This window comes from Strix aluco, chromosome Z, assembly GCF_031877795.1.
Source record: "Strix aluco isolate bStrAlu1 chromosome Z, bStrAlu1.hap1, whole genome shotgun sequence".
NCBI classification, from domain to species: Eukaryota; Metazoa; Chordata; class Aves; order Strigiformes; family Strigidae; genus Strix; species Strix aluco.
In genome coordinates this window covers 13,925,068-13,947,510 of record NC_133971.1, presented here as the reverse complement: position 1 = coordinate 13,947,510, position 22,443 = coordinate 13,925,068, and the positions used below count along the sequence as shown (strand labels likewise).

Sequence of the window (22,443 nt, the reverse complement as noted above, 5' to 3'; positions counted from 1 at the left end):
TTTTGCTTATATGTATAAACCAACCTAGCACAGATTCTCATGTTTTGTCTCTACATTAATATGTCTTTGAAAAGGTTTTCTAGGGTTGGTAGCTTCAAAATTAGTTTTGTCCATCTTAACTCCATATGCTAAATCAAGGAACTATGCATATATACATAGATATGTATATACAGACACTATATATACATTGCTTTTTATAGACTCTCCAAGAACTTTTTCTTTTTCCTTTAAACAAAGCCCATCAGTATGTTCATGAAACTGTCCCTAAGGAACTCTGCAACAAAAAAATCAAAATGCATTTGGCAGAGGTCAGCATGTTCCAGCAGGGTAACACTCCAGCTGCCTACAAACTAGGTGGAAGGATCTTTCCAGTCCACCTTACAGACAGTGGGGACATGCCAAAAGCTCCATTTAGGCAACATGCTCCTGTACAACCCCCATTACCATGCATGTTCGCTCCTATCTGCCTCTCAGCAAGCCCAGGTCCTATATCTCTCCTACCACATGCCAGCACATCAGAGAGCCCTATGGACACTGTCAGAATTAATCATTTGCTCCAGCTCTGTGGAGGTTGTGGTTTAAGCCCTCAACTTCATTTTTATCAGCTTTTCAGATTTTTCCATTGCCTGAGAACTACGAAGGACTCAAAGGGCCTGCCCCCACATTTTCCCCAAAACCTGTAAAGAAGGAAATGGAGAAGTAACTGCCTGTTCTCTGAAGACCTCCCAAAGGAGACCTGACCTGCCAGAGGGCAGACACCCTGCCACTACCCTACCTGGACAATTATAATGTCAAATAGCATCTGCCAGCACAATTATCTATGCCTTCCAAAGCTGTGTTGCTCAGTCCTATGAAATCTGTGGACATGCTTTGAAAGTTTTCCTTTCTAAGGGCAGCAGACTCAGGTTTATTCCAAGCTCTTTTCACACTTTGGCAGGATCACATAAATTGCGGCTGGGCCAAACTGCTTTAAGCTAACAGTTCTGCTGTAACCTTACTTCAGACAAGTGATCACTTTATGTCCTGAAAAATACATATCAGGCCAGGCATTACTTCTGTGAACCATATCTACCTCCTGATCCTCTAAGACTCAGTTTCCTCATGGGAAAAAAAAGGGGGTGAGCACTTGTAGCCTGAAAAAAAAGACATCTTTTCCCTTCCCTGCAACCTTTGCTAAGAGGTATAGCAATACTCTGGGTGTCAATAACCTTCAGCTTCCCTAGGAAGCAATCAAGCATGAAGCATGAATCTCTCCTTGAAACTTTTAGTTGGGTAGGTGTTACAACATGTATTCCCTGAATATGGCATGTGTTGTGGAAACTGCTCATTAAGCACCACAGCCTTGCAAACCATCACGCTGCCAGCAAGTGGGTGGCCCTGGGCCATACCTGAACCAGTGGCTTTCAATCCTGAAAGTAAAAATGAACAGTGAGTGTTATCAGACCAGCCATCCACTCCCAGTCTGTAGACCAAACTTTTCAGGAAACCATTTCTAATACAAGACTACCTTCTCATCTGTCTCTGTGGGGGTACTGTGCCAAATCCATGGATGCCAGATGGATCTGACACCACGTTGGCATCTGGGACATGACCTCACAAGCCGACACTCCCCCAGAAAAAGGAGGGATGTTTTTTCCCCAGGAGCTAGCTATGCTCTTTTATTTCAGTGAGGAGGAAAATGCATGTTTTGTCTCACAGACAAACTATTAAAACATTTTAAAATGGAAAGCTAGACCATAACAGTATTCTGGTGTTTATAAAACATAATATAAGGCAGATCAGACAAAACAGATTGATGAGAATCTCATTTTTTCAATAATCACCAATAATGTGGGGCTGGGGTGAAAATCTTGCACAGTTACCACATTCCTTCCTCATTCATTAGGCTCTGTTCCTCCTCCATGGGCCTCAGTGAATCCATTTGTCCCAAGGGACCAAAAAGCCAACTTTCCCTGCAGCTGTTTTTACTAGACTAACCTTTCATGGATCCAGGCCAGACCACAAGGAAGCAAGCCACGGCCATCTGCCCATTTTATGCCTTATCCTGGAAAGATATAATATTGGAGGACTTTGTCTGCAGTGGTCTAGCTTGGCTCTATCCCCAGCCTAGGATTTACCCAAAAGCCACTCCTGGGAAACCCTCATGTGCCTTCTCCTCACGGGATCTCAATTTGAGCCAGCTTTCCCTGGATTTTTTTCCCCCTTTATTTATCCATCTTTTGATTTTGGGTTTTTTTTAAACCTTTTAATTTCCCATTTTGTGGGCATATTTTTAGGAAGACATGACTGTGCCTTCACAGTTCATGTGGACTGACTTCTGACTGCTGCCTTCTCTGAGGGGCTACCCCACCATTGAGTCTGAATCCTTTCCCTCCTACTATTCTTTTACAAGTCCCAGCCCTAGTTCAATCTTTAATCATAAGCCTGTTTAAACAATCCATATGTACATCAATGATGTTCTAGCTGTTTCTTTGGGCATCAGTAAGTCAATCAGAAGTGGAGCCTATGTGTAGAGCTGTCTAACGTGATCTTGGGGGTAAACAGGTCTAGAATGGAGAACAGATGACCAAATGAGTGAGAAAAATGGCAAAATGAATAAGTATTGCCTTCTCCTCCTCTACCAGATCCATATTTTCCTTCTCCCAAGCTCAGTCTCAGTTCCTCTCCTCTCACTTGGAGCTTCTTGGTTCTCAGTTACAATTTCTGCCATTACAGCTCTCAAGCAGGGAAGCAGGGTTAGGATGATATAAGCTCTGCCTGTCATAGGTGATATAGGCATACAGGACCTTTCCCAGGCTGCTGTTGGGGTGTGGGTTGCAGATCTTTGCCCACATGTTGCAGGGAAGTGCTTCTGCCAGGGGTGCCTTGGGCAACCCTCAACCCCTGCTCACACAACACCATTACCCATTTCTTAGGAAGCCAGTCAAACATGGCATTTTTGTGTCTTTCCTACCCTTCTTGCAAATTGCAAGTAAAACACTTTTTGTCTTACTGACTCCTTTGACTAATCTTGCTTTTTTTTTTTTTTTTTGCTGTGGTCACTTTATGGGAAAGAGTGTGGTTGAAGAGGGAGCCAGTCCCAGTGACTAAACCAGATGCCATGGCTCAACTTGTTTCTGACCTTTACACAGTCCCTCTGTGAGCACATCCCCTCAACACTAAGATTATAGGCCACTATTTTTTCTGTAAGAGTGAGATGCATTTTCTCCAGTGGTTCTTCCAGCACTTTGTAAAGAAGCTGAGCTGCCATTAGAGACATAGCTCTTCAGGGAGAGAGGCAACCACCAGATGTTTGCAGTGGGACAATGTAACATTTTCAAACAAACAGCATCTGTTAGCAAACATTACTATATTTCTAGCAAGCCTGTACCAGTCATGTTATTTTTCTCTCCTCAACAATAGTAAAAAATTTTATTTCTATCAGTTTAATAAGCATGCAGTTTTCATTTGCCAGTCATGACACTTCTGGTTGATTTTACACTCCAGTTATGTTATTTTAACTGTTTCTGAATCCCTTGGCTGGTACACACTATGCATGTGTTCCACTGTATAAGTTTTCCACTGTAAACAAGTCAAAGGCCTGGAATTTAGGCATGGGATCTCCACCAGATCCACATGGCCAACAACTCTGGTGGATCCACCCAACCCCATATGGTGGAGCTCACATAGTGTCACCACACGGGTGCACAGTGTGGCAACATAGATGTAGGCAGGGGCAGTGCACAGCCTGCCAGCTTGTGCACCCAGGCCATGCCTCCCGAGGGCCTCTAGCAGCTCCTCCGAGAAGGTACTGTGGCTCCACCACCCTGTTACAGATTCAGAGAGGAACTTGCCATCCAGCACCATCATTTTTAACAGGGGTTAAACAAGATCAGGGACAAGCTTTTACACCAGCCTAGGCAGGCAAATAAAAATACATTCCTGTGCAGGAATGGCAGGAGTGGCAGGGGAGTTGCCTGCACTGTGGATAGGGGACTTCCTTCTTTCCAGCTATTTGACAGATCTGTAAAAGTTCAAACCAGCTTTTTGGAGAAAGCACAAAGACAACCTGTACTCTGTCCCTCCTGGATGCATTGTCCTCTCCATGCCCACGAGAAGCCGTGATCACACCTCTCAGAATAAGTAACAGTTGTGATCATGTTGCTGAATTCAGGAGCTTCTGGTAACTGGAAGGACATAGCTTTGGCTAAACACCTGAGTGCATCCACCTGACAGAGCTCAACACTTGAGGCTGAAGGTGCATCCTCACTCACGTTCATTCTATCTCAGAAGACAGATGCACTTCAAGCAGAGAATCAAGGACACCTGGAAACTGTATGGTTCAGAAGCCCCATTTCCTGAGAAAACAAGAGACCTTCTATGCATTTCCAGAGTTTGTTTCCATAGGTATTTGAATGACAGTCACAACAAAAGCCCCAAATCAGAGGCCATTGTGTCACCAAGTGTCCCTGTTAGGATGTATGTTCATTACAGCTCTAAATTCATTCTACACCCATGGCCCCTCTCTGGTCCCAGATGTCTGTCTTTCTCCTTTTCTAGCTTGGGAAAGAGAAGCCCTCCTCTGAGGTTTGTCAGGCAGTAGAAGCAGTTAGTAACTAAATTTAGATGTGCAAGAAAAAACTTAGATACAAGGCACCGACGGTAGCTAATTTCAAAATGCTTTCAGTTATGTGTTCAAAGATATCTCTATGGGATCTCCTCTGAGTTTTACTCTGTGGCTGAGAAGATTTTCTGCTGTTGCTGCTAATTAAAATGATAATCAACAGAAACATGTGTACAGTCCTGCAATTAAGCAGTTTACATCTGTCTCATCTAGAGATTTCCTGGGGCATGTTTTACTTTAGATATCTCTCTGGTAGTGAGATGACATTTCTTCCCACACAAGCCCCTCGCATATATCTCCTTTAATAAACCTCTTAGATACTATTCACCTTTCAGTTGCTTGTCTTCATCCCTTGAAATTCCCTTTATATGCCCTCTTCAAGGAGGAATATTTCCTGAAGCCACTAGAAGCCTCTTCTTGTCAGATAATGGCTTGGAATGGAGCAGTATTCTCTACCTCAGCAAGGTTTAGCATAGCCCTCCTTGCATTTCAGCTCCTACTGTGGTGAGTGCGGAAGCTCCAATGTCTTGACCCAGGTTGTAAGTGGGGTATGTGGCATGCTGAGTAATGAAAGCCTTGTTTCCCAGCTTTGCCTCTTGCTCCCTCTTCCTTTTCCCCACCCTCACCCAGCACAGTTTGGTGTTATGCCTACATAGGCTTGCTCTAGACCCTAAACCCAGAGGGAGAGCTTCCAAAGGACACTCCTGTCAAAACCAGTCTGTGCTCAGAACTGATGCGTGCACATCCACTTCACTGAGATGCCTCAGCACCAGCATCTTTTACTTACTGTCAAAAGAATGACATATTCTATGAGGTTTGCTGTGATTAATATGAAGCAGTATCAGCATCTAAAAGAATATTAAATCAATCTCAATACAGTGTTGAAAGTGAATAGAAACAATGGATCCAAGTTGTATCCAGCAGATGCAAATAGTAGAACTCAACTTTACTCTGCCTGATGCTCAAGATGCCTTTGCTTGACAATTTAGTCTGTAAACTAATCACTGTCATTTGGCACATTCAGAGATGTTTTAGCCACAGAAAAGGACAACAAGGACTGCTGTGAGAACAAGGGACACAAACATAGAAAGCAATACAAATGTTACATTCCTCCTTGGCCAGCTTATTTCTGAGTCCTTACCAGATGGCCAAATAAGATGACATTTTTCCCCTAAAAACATATGAATTATAAAGATCTACAAGCATGATGTGTGCAATTATGGCTGGATTTTGCATACAGAGCACAGGGGAGAGTGATGTAGTTTCCTATGGCTTCCTTTGTGCATTTCTGCTGGAATCAAGACCTTCCAATCGGGAGACTACTGAGCACAGCAGGAAGACACAGTCTATTTTGGTCAAGTAGGAGGTTCTGCCACCATTTCACAGAAAGGAACAAGGGTCTGTGGCTGAGCTGCTCAGCTAGAAGCAATGGCCCATGCATAAGGCAAAAAACCAAGTGGGCTGCCACAACAGCCAGTTCCCAGGGGAGTTTCACTCCCAAGGAAGGAGGCAGCAGAGATAGTTTCTTGGCAGCTAGCATGTGTCACCTACAATGCACGTATCGAAAAGTATTCATTCTGCCCCCAAAACACACCTTGACTTTTAAGATGGAGCAAAAAGTAAGTAATGGCACTGACATAAAAATGATCAAGATGATCTTTTTCAGAGGCATTTTTTTAATATGTAAGTCTGAATATAGCCATAGTCACATCTATAGGGCTTAATCAAAGTCATGCAAAATCTACGCATTGTGACTTGAGTCTCAAGAGACCGTGTTTCAGCCTTGCAAAATCTATGGATCATGACTGAGTCTGAAAAGACTGTATTTTGTAATTATGTGTACACACCCACTGGAGAAGATGTGAAAGCAACAAAGATAATGTCTAAGAGGCAGGAAAGGCCTCCTACAGAAATTAGGTCTAGAACAAACGTGCCTTAAGAGTTATGCCTAGCAGCAATGAAGACAGAATTAATGTACAGTAATTAATAAGGAGATAGGAAACATAGACAGATAAGAAAGAGGGTGAACTCGTAAACCACTGTTAGCACTGAAGCAAAGTGCCCTATTAAGAGCTATTACAAAAAAAGGACACAGTACGCTTTTATTTAGATACTACATTAAAACACTAAAGTCATCTGCAAACTGTAATAATAAAAAAACCCAAGTGTTTGAATTAATTCACTTGGTTTTCAAAAATGTGTTTCATTGAAAACCACAAAGAAAGAAGAGCTATTAAAACAAGCTTTTCAGAGGGTCCTGCCCTAATAAAATAAATATGATAAGATGAGCAAGAGTTTATGACCCTTTTGGAATTTGATTGTGATGTTCCAGGCTCACAGTGAGTATAAAGACATTGCATGTTAGATTATGCCCAAAGGATTATTCCTTCTAATGACAGCTGTAAACAGTATGTCTATTTGAAACCCTAAATAAGAGAGGGCAAAGCATACTGTGTGACTCAAACACACAGTGCTTGCTACAAAAACCCCATCTGCATTATTATATCTAAAGCAAGCCCAGGCAGCCTGTGAAAAATACAACAGAGTGCAAGAACTTGCCTACCAGTCTATTGTTAAAGTTGGGATACCCTGCCCCAAAAAGTCTGAGAAAATCCCCATTGAGATCAAAACCAAACAGGTGGCTCTCACATCTATGTGTCCAAGTCAAAACCCATGGCTCTGAATTGAGTTTTCAGAGAGATTGCATTCGTAGTTTGGGTCCAGGGTTTAGCTGCAGGGGCTCCCCACTGCTGCTGGGAAGTTCAGATCAAAAACACATGCCAAATCCGCCGTGAGAACCGGACGGGAGAGGACGTGGGAGCAGCTCAGAGGATTACATATGATGGCAGCAAAACAGCAGTGGCAACCCGTTTTTGGGCACAGGAGCGTGAGACCCATGGTCCCATGGTGCACAGGTCCTTGGGCACTGGGAGTCATGCCACACCCCAGCACCAGCTGCCACTGCCACCGCCACTGCTGTTACCACCACCACCCACTCTGAAGTCACATTGATGCTGAAAGCACCTCCAAGGACACAGCAAGGCCCTGGCACTGTCCCTAACAAGCAGAATGAAAATAAGTCTGGGACTGCACCAGCTGCACCAAGCGCACAGAAGCATCCTCTAACTGGGGCTATTCAATTTGTTATTGCCAAGGGCTGCTGGGTAATTTTAATGAGGCTCAGCTGGAGGGGGGGTTCCTATTCTTTTTCCCCTTGTTGGTCAGCTGTCAGGGTGGGTGACAGGAGCCAGATCAAGCTTGTTGGACCCGAGGTCACTCCTCCAGCAGGCCCACTCTGGAGCTTTCCCACGGGCTGCTGCGGGATTTGTACCTCGTGCTCTGCCTGTGAGCACATGCGTGCCTCTGCTGCTGTGTGGGCCCAGCGTGTGAACATTGTGGGAGGAATAGGCAGTCCTAAGCCTTTTTATGTCCCAACTTGCTTACTTTTTGCAACAGGTTTAAAACATTCACATATTTTACCACTGAAATGCCTGGCTAGTGAATTTTTTAGCAACCAGGACTGTTCTTTTTTGAAGTGTACTTTTCATCTAAACTGTTACCTTTTTTGTTGTCCTTACCTTCTGCCTGTTTACCTGTTCCCTGCTGACACTGACTACTCAGCTACAATTTCACACATTGCATTGTCAGATTTCCCCTGTATTATGCTAGTAAACTCTCATTGCACACCATATTGCCCTAACCCAGCGCACTCTACATTTACTAGGGAAAACATTAAAGAAATAATATATTTTTTTCAACCTTTCGGTTCTGGAAATCTGTAAAAAGTCTGGAAGGAGAAGCAAAAGTTGCAAAAATGAGGAGTTGAACAGAGGCCCAAGGAGCCTGCATGGAGGGGCAGAACTGCAACACCAAGTGCAGTTACTATGTCTCATTAACTGCCTTAATGAGGAGTCAGTTTATTTTTACAAACAAGGAATCATATCTCAGTGTTATTATTAAACAGGTCATGTCCCCTTCACACCTTCAGAGAGATCTGCATGTCCACTTTTGATAATGGAGAGTAGCCAAGCAGATCTCTAAGCAGGTCTTTCTCCTGCATGGTGGAGCTCGGGAGCAGGAGGACTCCAACATGCCTCTGTGCCAGCTGGCAGTGCTTCAATCTAATAATCCCATACAGCACTTTCCTACAGCGCACTGCAGGGTGTTGTAAGGCTTCATTAGCTAAGGCTTGTGAAGCATCGTGAGTGCTTAAATAAAAGGGACTGGTTTAATGTTAAATATTACAAGGATGTTTTTTCACCATGCAAAACTTACAGTTCCAGCCTGGAGAAGTCAGCTCTAACCTTGCCCTCAGCTCTGGTATGGAGAGGCATCTGCCACGAGCAATAGTATCATCATCATTGTCTACGAGCAGGATTGCCTGGGGTAGCCTGAAAGCAACAATGGTGCACTGGTTTCTTTCACAGCTAAAGGAACATTTTGCTGATTTCTCAACAGAAATCTTAATTTTCTCCATTGGCAACACTATAGCAGCTAAGACTATTTGCAGGTCAGTCATGTTTTCACCAGGACATTTTATTCAATTACATTTAAAACCTTTATAAAGAGTCATTTAAAAAAAGTAACAAAAAGGAGGTAGGAAGGCTATATGTTAGCATAAATGAAAACTATTGCCATTACTGTTAACAGAACAATTCACACCGAACAGCAGTAAGCTTTTACTGGTGTATTAAATAAATAAACGACAGTTTAAATTAAAACATTTAATCAACTTCTAGTCTTTGCAAACCTTCCTACACTTTGTCATCAAGGCTATATATCTGTAGACAACAAGGACCTTTTTGTCCAGCAAATCAGCTCTGAAGAGCAGAGGAAGCAGCCCACTGACTGTGACCCTAACAAAACTGTTGTTCTGCATTTGTACATTCCAAAAGATTGAAGCCTGATTATTTACAGGAGGTAGATCTGGAAAATTAAGAGAATCATTCTGGCACCAAAGAAAAACAATTCATTTTTCTATCCTTTAAATGTGTTGGAGATTACTACTATAAATTATGAGGGTCAGTTTTCTTCATCATTTTATCAACTTGTGTCCATCCATTTTTCAATAGTCACCAAAGTACACTCTCTTTTGCTTTCCATAATACAAAAGCCTGTAAATTTAGAAAGCCAGACTTGTAACAGGGGTAGAGACAAGATCTTTCTCAGGAAGGAGGGACAGCATGTGCATAGCTGGACACCCAGCTTGGGCCAAGGAGCTGCAGGAGCAGGGCTGGTCCGTCCATGCTGAGGGGGACAAGAAAGGCACAGCATCACATGCAGAGCACTGTTTTGGGAAGTAGAGGTGTGGCCAGGTTCCTCTTCCCATGGTCCACACCCCATCTTTGCCATTCCTCACTCCTGAGTAAATTGGCTTAATGATGTCTGCATTAACTGCAAGAGCTGATTTCCTCTCCCTCTTTCAATGCCTAGCACCCCCTGAAGAGACCCAAAAAAGCTGACTCCCAATGAAGTTTACTGTAGCTGGCATCTCTACGACCTCTGATATTCTTAATGACTTGTCAGTCAAAGAGGGAAGAAACACAGTTTGTTCGTATTTCTGACCCACACAGCCATTCACACAGCATCTACCCTTCAGCAGCCAGGATGGCTTCCCAAAAGCATGCTCTGGGATGGGTTAAGTCCAGACAAACTGTGAGACCAGCCTTGTAACCCAGGTTTTGGGGACATTCATGTGACAGCTGAAAACACTGCTCACGTTGTCTCTCTCTGTCTGTCAGGCTGCCTACTTCTTCCTTACAGACACTCAGACTTTTCATTTAATTTCACCCAAACACTTTTATCATGGTTTTATACAGCACAAGCATGTCAAACAGAGTAGTCATTACTTAATTACTTGATATCTAAATCAGAGAGTTTAGTCAAACATCCCAAGTTTTCTTAATTGTAGCCAACTATATAAACATCTGCTAGCAGACACCAGGCTCTCAGGCTTGCAGGAATTATACCACAAATGACAGGAAGGCTTGGGAGAATAACCTGGGATAACAAAATAAACACAGTGGTTCATCTCAATCTTCAGAATATTTTCATTCTCAAGTGATTTTAACAAGCAATTCTGAGACCTAAGCAGAAGTCTATGTATCATTGGAGTGTTTTACTTTACTACTACAACAGACCAAGGACTAAGTATTTTTATCTTACATCTGGTTTCCTAAGGAACTGTCATCAATGTTATACTGATTCCTTCTTCCATACAGCATAGCCAGCAAGACCTAAGCCTGGCAGAAAAATATATGCAGCTAATTTCATATCTATAAATTTTAATTTGGCCTCCTTTTCACTCACAGAAAGTTCGCTTAGGTACACACAGGGCAGACTGGCCTATCAGAACTTTTTTCCATTATACAATGCCCCTCACCATGTGTATCAGCTTCCAGACACTTCCTCCAGACAAAAGCAGACTTTTTTAAACAGAAGAGGAACATTGTCTTCTACCCTTTCTCAGTTAGATGCTGAAGATCTCTACTAAGACTAGACGCAGCTCTTCCTTGCTCACTTTTCCTTCCAAGAAGAGACCTTAGACTTCCAGCCTAAGTAAACATAGGTGGTAAAACTGTTCCTGACCCATCCAGCCTCTGGAAAAACTGTAATTCCAATTGGGAAGTGCTAAAGCTTGGCCACCACAGGACAACTACAAGGGAAGTGACCCACACAGCTAAAGTCCATGATCCTGGGGAAACTGGGTGCCAGTGCAGCAGTGGGGGACTGTGGGAAGAGCTCTCACAGGACTCATCAAATCTGAAGTAGAAGGGGCCATCAGAAAAGCAGATGTCAATCTATGTTGTGATTTCTTTTTTGTCCCCCGATCACCCTTGATGGCAACTCTGTCGCTCTGAGGAGTGGAGCCAGAACACAAAGCATATTACCAATCTAACTTTTGAATTATGTTGTGCTTTCTAGTAGCAATAGTAAAGAAATTATTTTATCAATCCCTTTCATTAACCTAAAGTCTTTCTCAGGGTATCCTCAAGCTTTCCCTTTCCCCCCCCCCAGTAAGAGGATGCTGTACAGTCTTAATCCATCTTTTTATTTTGAATCTCTGAAGGTTAGTGTCATCTCAGGTCCTTGTAGTTGATCTCCCTGCAATCAGCTGTGCTTCTTCTGAATGTACTGGCTGACATTTTTGCCTTGTAGCACAAACATCCTATGGAAACCCCTCATTCCTCATTTATGGCTCAATCCTGCCTCTCCTCAGTGGAACTCTTTCCTGCCTTTCCAGTAGGAATAGCAGGCAGATATTGTTATTCCTGCCAAATTTAGCATAAAGTAGCCCTTTTATCTTTAGCGGAGATGGCTATGGACATGAAGTGCAGTGTTTCCACCTGGTGGAGGTGGCCAGGTTCCTTGGAGAGCAGGATGGCCACTGTGCATTTTGCCCAGACAGTGGGCCATGGCATATTCAGAAGACTGTCTCTGTGCCTAAGCAGGGGGAAAACGAAACATGAGAACCCTCATTGCTCCATGTCCTGGCCTATTCCTATCCCATATTATAAGTCTACATGAAATTGTTTTTCTGCAACCTACATCAATGTTTACACTTGATAAAGATCTGTTAGAGTTACAGAAAAATATATATGATCATACTTACTAAGCGCATGACTGGCAATACACAGAAATGTATAGTTTTTAATTGTGACATATCCAGCTGTTTCTAACAGCATTACATGATGTCCCAAAGGACAGTTGCAGCTACATGTGCAGTTTGCACTGTGGTGTAACCTGGCTCTGGTCACCATGGCAGGTAACTTCTTAGTATTTTACCTGGTGGAATCACAGTATTATCAGTCTAGAAAACTATTAAAAACAACAAGTGGTTTTGACAGAGTAAAACCTATGCCATCTCCCAGTGCTTCTGGAGTCTCTTAAATCACCCACTGGGGAGGAACTTTTTCTTAGTTGGCATGCCTGAGTGATGGCCCCAGAAAGGAACTAATTAACCTAATGCCAGGAAACCTAATGTATAATATCGAGCATGACATTATTAGTTGTGCAAGTGCCAAAGAATTTTTTTTAATTGTTATGCAATTTTTGTTACTGTTGATCAAATTATACTGAAAGATGTTTGACCTACTTACATGATCTTATAAAATTTACATTTATATAGCTTCTTCCATGCTTGATCATCACCAAATACTTTAACAAAAGAATTCTTTATAGAGGGTGAGAGAGATATTTTTATACTCACATGGAAGGCAATCAATCTGTAGAAACGAATAGGTAAAAATCATGCAAAATTTTAAATTCATTAAGTCTTTGTGTCCATAGTGCTTCAACATGGAAGAGAAATCAATTCCATCTCCTAAACCTGTATGGACTCCATCTGCTGTGGGTGGAAAGAGAGATTTTAATATGGAAAGTAAGCAAGCACATAAGGAAAAGAGTTGAGTATCTCCACTAAGACACAATTTCGCCCCTGCAGTCTCCTTTAATTGACTGAAGAGGATTTGCCATACGGCTCCCTGCTATTACCTGTCAGTAAGCTTAAATTGCTTCTTAGAACATTGCCCTGAATAAATGAACCTCTAGATTAAATCATTGTGATGGACACATAAACACACATGTAGAGGAAGAGGAAGAATTACAAATACTCCCATAAAATTTATGTCTCCCAAGTTGGGAATTCCTTAATGTTTCAAGGTTTTATCCCATTTGCACTGCATCAGAAATGTGAACCCAATTGGCTTTTCCTCCTCTACCATGAAAAAAACCAATGATTTGATACCAAATCAGGTAGCCAATTATTATTTCTGTGAAACTTGCAAAACATTACTGCCAACTTGAGTTACACTCATGTAGGTAATGGTGCTAATATCCTTTAAAATATTTATCAGCTTACTGTAAATTAGGTAACCTCCATCTACAAAAAGTGCCAAATTCATATTCAAGAACTGATGTATGTGATACTTATAGAAATGTATAAGGCAGGTAAAGGCATGAGTCCAAAATGTGCTTAAGGAATTAATGATTGCAAAGCACACAAAACCCTTAAATAAATTGTCTGTCCTCCATATTGTGAAGGACAGAAAGGTTAAATAGCACTAGGCACTCTCCCTACTAAGAAAGCAAGACCTTTTCAACCTAGGATTTTTTTTTTCTTATAAGTTAGCATATTGATCAAGTGTTAAACTATCACCCACTGGTCAATAATTCATTACATTGGCTAATGCACTTAACTGCTAAACTAGCTGTGGCTTTAAAGCTCTGAAATTAAAAGAGAGAGGGTCTGCTGAATTCTGGTTGCATCAGAAGCCCAGACAACCCAAGATCCTTCCTGATGAAAAGTGTATAAAGCTATTAGAGGCTAATCCTATTATTTTATATTTAATTAAAAAAATCTTGCAAGTGAGGTGCCCAGCTAATTGCAACATGCGGAGAATCAACCCACATGGTGAAAAAAAATTCTTGCAACAAAGCAGGACAAAAAAACAGTAAAAAAAGAGGAACTCTTGCTGCTTCCAAAACCCATCTTCAGACACAAACATGTTCAGCTTTGCTCAGCCTAGTAGCAGAGGTAATCAGAGCCGCCACCAGAGCACGTGTTTTTGCTGGGGTGGGCCCCTACACGGTGAGGATGTGAGAGCATCAGCTGCCACACAGTGAGCGCAACATGTGGTTGTTTAAAAGCAAAGCGCTTTCTGTCACAGTCATATTGCAGCTTGGCATGAAAGAAAAATACTTTAACTTTTATGTGACAGATCTTAGGAGGAAAAAAAAAAGCACAGTTCTGACATGCAAAGCTAAACTGTCTGGAATTGTCTTTTTTTTTTATTTCTAGTTTAAGCAACAAACCTCCATGACCCCCTTCCTCCCCCACATCACTTATAGAGACACTCACTCTTCCCCAGGAATTAATTTGTGACAGTGAAAGGAGACCGAATTGCTGTGTCTTTAGGATAAGAGCCTCCTGATATGTCAGGGACATTTAAGACAAGGTGCCAGTGACATTTTCAGACTTAGATTTTTATCCTGCTTTTTTGTGAGCTTATTTAGGGAACCTGGGGAGATGATCATTCTGGATGTAGCTGAAGTGTCCTTTTGTTGATGTCCTCCAGAGCTGTATCTCATTGGGAATCCTGGTTAGTGTCAGGTTGTGCTTGGATGACTACAGCATTGATGAAAAGACTGTTTTCAGAAATAGTTTCTTCTCAGTAGTTTTCCCATTACCACCGAGATTAAGTTGCCTCCTTTCAGGCATCAAATTCAGTTAGATATGTGCCTCTGAAAAGATGAGGAAATGAAGACACCAAATCTGTGCTATAGCTGCAGAAGTCTTAACCTATCCATCTTTTAACAATGGCCCATCTCTAGCAATGGAGATTCCAATTGCACTAAGTATTTTCAAATCAGCTGGACAAATTCCTTAGCCAGAGTGGAAGGTCTCTGTGTACCAGTAAGATTGATTAATAAATAAATATTAGAAAAACTCCAACTTTTAAGTGAAATATATTCAAGTGTAATTCCATTGATCCAAAACAGAGAAAGAAGTTTTCCAGTTTACCAGAAATTTTTCAGGATTTTATCAAAAAAAAGAGTTAAGATTCTAAAAGTACAATGAATACCAGTCTGTGGTTTCATGGAGAATAGGTTCCATAAACACTTGTTCTCTTTTTTTTTAAAAAAAAAATATGCATTTTAACTAGTCTGTGTTGATGCAAGTAATTTTATCTACTATCACACAATATCTTGACTAAAAAGCTTGCATTGTCTGGACTCAGTGAGTACTTTCTATGGATCTGAAAGCGTCTCACTGATAACTCTCCAAATTGTGATGTTAATGAAATATCAAGAAGCAGGGCTATGAAAAAAGAGATATTCCCAAGAAAATGTCTTTGGGTCAATATCAGTTGACATTATCAGTGATCCAGGTGGCCAGAATGGTGGGATAAAATTCTTGCCAAGTAAATACACAGGTGGGATGGCAAAAACCAAGAACAGGTCAGTATTCTGAACTGTCCTGAATCACCTCACTAAATGGTCTCTATTCCTTGTAAGGATAGCGTTGCACTGCATTGCATTGAGAAAAATCACGAGACATGGTCTGATAATTATGTGCCCAGCCAGGTGCCTCCAAGAAGAACACAGAAAAGGCAAAGGAGAAGGGTTTACCCAGGCTTAAAGTTCATGAATGGGAGCTGAAAATAGATAAATGTGACCTTGCAATAAGATACTGCCTCACAGCAGTGAAGGTAGTTAAAAGGTAGAGGGAATTACTGCAAGAATCAGTAGACTTTCAGACACTTAGTCTTTCAAATGAGATTCCCTATTTTTCTAGAGGACTTGCAAGCCTTAACACTCTTCTGGAAAAATTAAATGGCCTTCGCAAAGTGAGTTAAGAGTAGATGGCCACAATTGTTCCTTGGGACCTCACAGACTGTGAATAATTTATTGACAAGTCAGATGTTAAGTTTACAACACAGCAGAGACGAAAAAAGCCGGCTTGGCTTTGGGCGGCATCTGTAAAATGTACTGGTTGGCTTTAGACATCTTTGAACACCAGCTCAGGCCACCACCTCTCTGAAAAGAGTTGCTAAAATAGAGTCCAGAGACGAACAACAAAAACCATCCTGACATGTAGTGATTTTGGGGCAGAAATTCTGGTATGTGACCACACTGGACACAGGGTCACTGTAATATCTTAGAATGGTCAGTACTACGGTAATGCAGAAGCACTTTAACTACAAGAAATACACTGTAATTAAGAAAAGCAAAATGCTTGGGTCTTGTAGATTTTGCTGTGAACTTGTAAAACTACATTAAAACATGACAGGAGAAGAAGTCCTGCATTTCAAGGACATGAACCCAACAGTTTAACAAGATTTAACCTTTAACTTGCTTAATAAATGCACCATTTACAGCATTTCCAAAGTCCCTGGATTTCAGCAGTGTGTTGCACTCCCCGCATCACACTGACAAGAGATCTGAGCATGGAGCACCCTCCCATCCCATGACATGCACTACACATTACACCAGGTGATACTAATGAGTATGCCCCTGAATCTTCCTGCTCGCTGATTTTGGAAATGCAAAGTGAGCTTATTGCCTCTTCACAGCCCCTAACAAACCAAATTTCTGAGGATAAATGACAGCCAAGGCAGAGTAGGGCCCTTTGAATGAGAGATACCATTCAAATTTGATGTGTAAAAAAAAAAAAAAGAGGATGATGTGCCACGGAAAGGGAGGCAGAGGGAGGCAGAGAAGTACAATACATGAGCCTTGAATAAAAATGAAAAACTAATCACACTATACTGAGGCTGTGGATAGAACATTTCATCCCCTTTTTTGTATCCTGATCAGTCAAGCAGGCATAAAAATGACCTTTCATGCATGCATGTTTTCAGAATGGATGTCAGCTGGCCTTCAGCACAGGAGATACCAGATGTTTTCTATTTAAGGACTTTTCTCTGAAAAGTTAAGCTTGGGCAGTATGGCAGATGTCTGTGCATGAGCACTTCAGCTTCTGCTTCACTGGGATCATTCAGTGTTTCATGACTTCAGTGGAGGCTGCCAGGGAGCAGAAAAGCTGCCTGTTCTTTGGCTGCTGTTTGATATGTATTGCCTGAGAGCACTGGGTATGGTTTGAAGGATCCTGTGCTGGTCCCAGGCCCCTGATAAGCAACATCAGAGGTGCCCTCTGACAGCTTGTTGCTGTGGCCTCTGGGCGTTGGCACCACATAAGAGTTTGAGTCATCCCTTTCTCCTACTAGAGTGAGGTTTTCTCAACAATGAACAGGAGTTAAAATCACGATAATTTCCTTCCTTTCAGCCCCGCTGCAATGGACTCTAGACACTTTTTCCATTGTGTTTTGTCTGGAGTCTGAACACAGAGAAAGCTGCCTGCTAAAAGTAAAATGATAAAAGACCACCTCTTGTTATTTAGCTTATGAGCTTTTTTTAGCTTTAGCCATGTGTGAGACCACAAATGGGGCATACCAAAAAATATGTCTGGCTCAGTATCTTCTCTCTAACAGTGGCCAAAAGCAGGTGCCCATGGAAGGTGGCAGACAAGGGTGCAGCAGTAGGATACTTCACCCAACTAATGTTGCAGCATCTGGTAACATGTGGCTGAGGTCCACAGTGAGCCAGGGACAGTTCCTACATACTGGGTAATCCCCAGTGCCTTTATCTGTCATTAACATATTCAATCTTCACACATGAATTTGGTCATCTACAATATTCTGAGGCAGAGTTCACAGTTGAGCTATACATCACTTGAGCAGTGAGCTCAACACTTTAACAGTGAGTAGGTGAAGGTTTATATTGTGGGAATCACCTCCTGTCTGTTTTACATCTGTCACCTGTTAACAAAAGGGTGTATAAAAGAAAGTTCTTGAAAAAGAGATGAATGTACATCACAAGGTGGAATGCCACAAAGAAAAAGGTAGAATAGAAGTATTGCCTTCAATACATTGCTGGTCTCTTGCTTAACTTTGGTCCTAACTGAGACATATTGGAAAGCTAGAAAGGTAACGCTTGCATTTTGTTTGAATTTGTTTAATATTATTATTGTTATTACTACTGTTACAACCACACTATGCATCCCAGCTACTATAACTTTATTTAGTTAGCTGGCATCTTGCATATTTTCTTGAAGAAAAGGTACTCTCTTTGTTAGGAAAGTTTAAGTTTAGGATTGCAGCATACGAGGAGGAAACAGGAAGACATTCAAGGGAAGCAGTGTTTGAAAAATGAGAATGATGAACTAATCAGAGAAGAGAACATAAATTCCTAAAATCATAAGGATATTGATGAAACCTGAAACAGGTGAGAGTTATCACAACGAAGCTGCTTCTTCTTTTATACTTACAAAGACTTTGACTACATCTTACTGTAACTACCTGCCTGTATACCTGCAGTAGTCCCAGCGACAAAATGCCAGCAAGTGGAAAGGTGTAATAAAAGAGGGGCTTTACTGGCTCTTAATAAGTGAGTAGAAGAAGAGTGGTAGATAGACATCTGCCAGTTCTAATCCATTTATCAGGCAGAATTTTGACTTTGTGGACATTTCTTAGTCTGGACAGACAGAGGAAGGAAAGTGAAGAAGAATTAAAAGATGTCTGTTCACTCAATTGTTTTGTTATGAATCTAAAGGATTTGACTGAAGGAACTCATATGGACTTAGATTTTTCCAATATAAGTACCTTGATTTGTTTGTGGAAAATTGCACAGCACAGTTCATAAAGCAGTCAAATTTCCTTGCACGTGTTGTTGAGGATTGTAAGGTTGTTTTCAAGACATTCATAGCCCTCTGGAGTTTTCCAGACATGACCCACATCTTCATATAATGAGTCATTATTGATACCATATCTGAGAGCCCGTAGGCAAAACCAAGCCACAGACTAATATGTCCAAAGATAGTTTGCATGTTTGCAAAGAAGCAGCGTATATACATATAGACAGATGTATAATCAAGGGACAAAAATAACTCTGAAAAGACATCACTACTGTCCCTAAGAGGCAGTTGGCTCTTAAACAAGATCTTTTCACCAGTATATTCCAGGTTTTAATTACATTACTGTGGATGGCAGGAAGTCATCCTTCTTCATCCATGTGGGGATATAGAGATTACTGAAAGATAGTTAAAGAGCTGAGTGTACTATAGTATTAAAACTGGTTTATGCCCCATTAAGGAACCTGGTTTTAAGAGAATAAAAAGAAACACCTTTGATCATACAGAGAAAAAAAAATGCATCAATATTGAAAGATATTCAGCTCTAAGGGGAACTCACACAATTAGAAAAAAAAATAAGAAAGCAGGAAAACTATGTGATACAGTCTCAACAGATACTGTGAAAACAGCCCAAATGCTTTTTCACATGATTTCTGTAAGACTTCTTTGGCTTGCAACATGCCACTCCATTTACGAGCTCTAGAAAGAAACCATATACATTCACATCAACTACTAGATGTCAAAATAACTGGGGCAGTTGCGTAACAGTTGCTACAGCACAGAGGAAAAAAAATCTATTTTTTTGTACACACAATATGGAGCAGAAGGGCTATTTGTGTTTAATTTCTATAATATTATGAAAGGGTTTCAGCATTTCAATGTTTCAGAGTACTTTTTTCTGGTTTGTTAAGGATGCTTTTCTACTTCCTGTGTTTTTTCCTGTATTTTGCTGACAGTTTAATTCTTAGGCAGATGGACCTTGATACAAGACCAGGGGCAAATTTCTTCTGATCAGCACTAAGTTGTGAGCCAGATGCAACAACCACTTTGTTAGGAGCTGTGTCCCACATTCAGCAAGTCAGACTAGGAGTTGGATGGTCCCTCTTGGCCTGACCTGGAGTGTGTGGTTAATGCTGCCCTCATGGCAGACCTAGCTCAGGTCAACTGCAACTGAAAATACGTTTTACTCTTAGCTTGCAAAGTGTACCTCTAACTGCCAAAACACGCTTAAAAACAAGGTTAATGACACAGACTTGCTTCACAAAGAGCTATTGCATGCTAGTAATTTTATCCACTGATACTGCTATCCATGTTCAGCTGCTTACAACCCAGAGCTAAGCAGCAGTTTATTTCAGGCTCTTGGAGTAACATCCCATTCCCAAGAAATGTTACTTGCTGTGCAGATTATTTACTGAATGAAGCCACTGTGCTGACCTGCAACACGTATGTGACTATTTTCATTCACCTTCTTCTGCACATAACATGCAGCAAAAGTCCAGAGTTTAGATTCCATTAAGAAGTTTACTCCAGAAGTGTGATCATTTAATAGGATCATAAAATTGCTTAAAATACACAGTGAACTTTAGCATGAAAGAGCATGGATTTTTTATACAGACACATTTTGTTATGTTTCTTAATTTATTAAGTTTTAAAGAGGAATTATAAATCCATCTACACTATCTAACAAGGCAATTTATTTATTTAAAAAAACAGATTTATCAAAGATAACAATGCTTGATGGAAGTATCAGAGCACAGAATTACTTACATGTCTAGCGGCTGTGCCCTGAAAATAGGGCAATAATCCCTGGTAATCCCTAGGTATTTAAGATTACCATGGAATAACACTAGAAATATCTTAGCAAATGATTTAAGAATACCTCAGACTGTAATTATATGCAGATAAAGGTCATGGGTAGAATATTCCTGGTGTGGTTTGGAGTTCATGAAACAGTGAGGGTCTTATTCTAAGGTATTTTTAATTCCATTCTGCATAATAGAGGTGGAAAAGTAGCAGCATGGCTGTATCTGATTTAATTTCTAGGTAACTGGTGCGCCTGTAATAGGATTTTTCCACTGAACAATAGGATAGGCAGGCAGCATGTAAAACAAGGGTCAAGAAAAGAAGAAAAAAGAAAGTGAGAGGTTGGAAAGCTCGGAGGGAGAAGCACATCTCAAACTATTTTCTTCTTCTCACTAAATGAACAAGGCAGAAACTTTTGCCAAATCGTAAGGAAACTTCTTTTTGCTCATCCTTCCTATACATTTCCGTCTCTTACCTTGAGCCCTGCCCTCCTGCGGCACGTACCCAAATGAAGAAGCTCGCTGTGGAAAACAAGTTCGAAACAGCTGCTCCCCCGGTTTGCAAAACCGAGGCTTGTCTCGTTAAAACACTGGGATATTGTTTCTTTGCTGACACCGGCTTTGTGCAAAGGTGAATCTCTGTGCAGACCCTACGTCCCCAGCTCAGAGATGGAGACAAGGCTGCTGCTTTTGCCTGCCGTGTGCCTGCAGAACATCACCGGCCCGGAGTGAGGGGGGTCCCCAGCCTGATCCCTGCGCACAGTCGGCCCAGGATGCGGCACCTTGGTGCGCCTCGAATCGCACATCTGTCGGAGGGCAGCGTCTTATGATGGGTAATGCATGACGGCATATCCAGTTTTCCCTGGCTTCATGGACTAATGGCTTAAAGTCCCACACTAATGTCAGTGTCTTCCTCCCTCTCACCCCAATAATCACAACACAGGAACCAGAAGGAGAGAAGCTCGCTTGCAAACAATTTATGAATTAAAAAAAAGGTAAAAATTTCAATGAACATGGTATTCACAAATCAGCTGAACAAGCTTTAATTATTAGAAAACACCTGCTGTCACTGTGATCAAGGTTTGGAATGAAGCTATAATTATAGCATTAACTTTCATTCCCACAAGACTAATGAATCAGGGAACTGACATTTAGAGTGATATTTAAATTTTAAGAAATACAAAAACAATGGCATACCAAATTTGCCTTTTTTCAAGTCACAGGAGTTTCAACTAACATCCAGGGTTCCCCTAGAAAAGAAATAGAGTAATCTGGATTTATTATAAGGAAAAGAATTCATGATAATGAAAATAATGTTTGGAGAAATTACATGTAAATTATATTTTGCCAGGAAGCTAAAACTGACAATCAAATAAAAATTCCCTGAATAGTCATCATGGTAGCACAGATGTTGTCCTGCCACATTTCACTTTAATTCTTTCTATTCAAGTTGGTCTAAAACAGATAATTGAATAAAAGGCTGTTACAGCAGGCTACAGACCTTTCTGTCCAACTCAGGCTCACAGATCTTTCTTTTCCAGCTTTATTCACAAACCTGTTATTGCTGGGCCATATTTCCTGGATATTGAACACAGCAAATGCTATTTTAAAAGAAATATGGTTTGCAGAAATACAAGCTCTGCAGCTGTTACAGTGCCTGTTTTTTAAGCCCTCTGCACTGCATTTCATTAGCATTTCATAGAATTTGACTGAGAAGTTCAAAATGAGGGCAAATGTGCAGTTTTCAGAAGATCAACTAATTCAACGGCTTGGAGAGAATAAGTGCTCCAGGAAGTCACATTAAAAACTGTTGAAAGTGCTGAGTCAACAGCGAACTTTGCATACAG

At 41.2% G+C, this 22,443-nt stretch overlaps 1 long non-coding RNA gene across 2 annotated transcripts in view; it reads right to left on the bottom strand.

Moving 5' to 3' along the window:
* Positions 1-21,848, bottom strand: part of LOC141918883 (uncharacterized) — a 33,701-nt gene extending 11,853 nt beyond the window's left edge. Inside the window, exons 1-2 of one of the 2 annotated variants that reach the window (XR_012621821.1) lie at positions 21,794-21,848; positions 8,879-8,994 (exon numbers count right to left, since the gene is read on the bottom strand). This is a non-coding gene — a long non-coding RNA (uncharacterized LOC141918883). Of the gene's footprint in view, positions 1-8,878; positions 8,995-12,812; positions 12,979-21,793 lie in introns of those variants that run through there. The other variant, XR_012621822.1, reaches the window with a different exon arrangement.
* Positions 21,849-22,443: the final 595 nt, after the last annotated feature.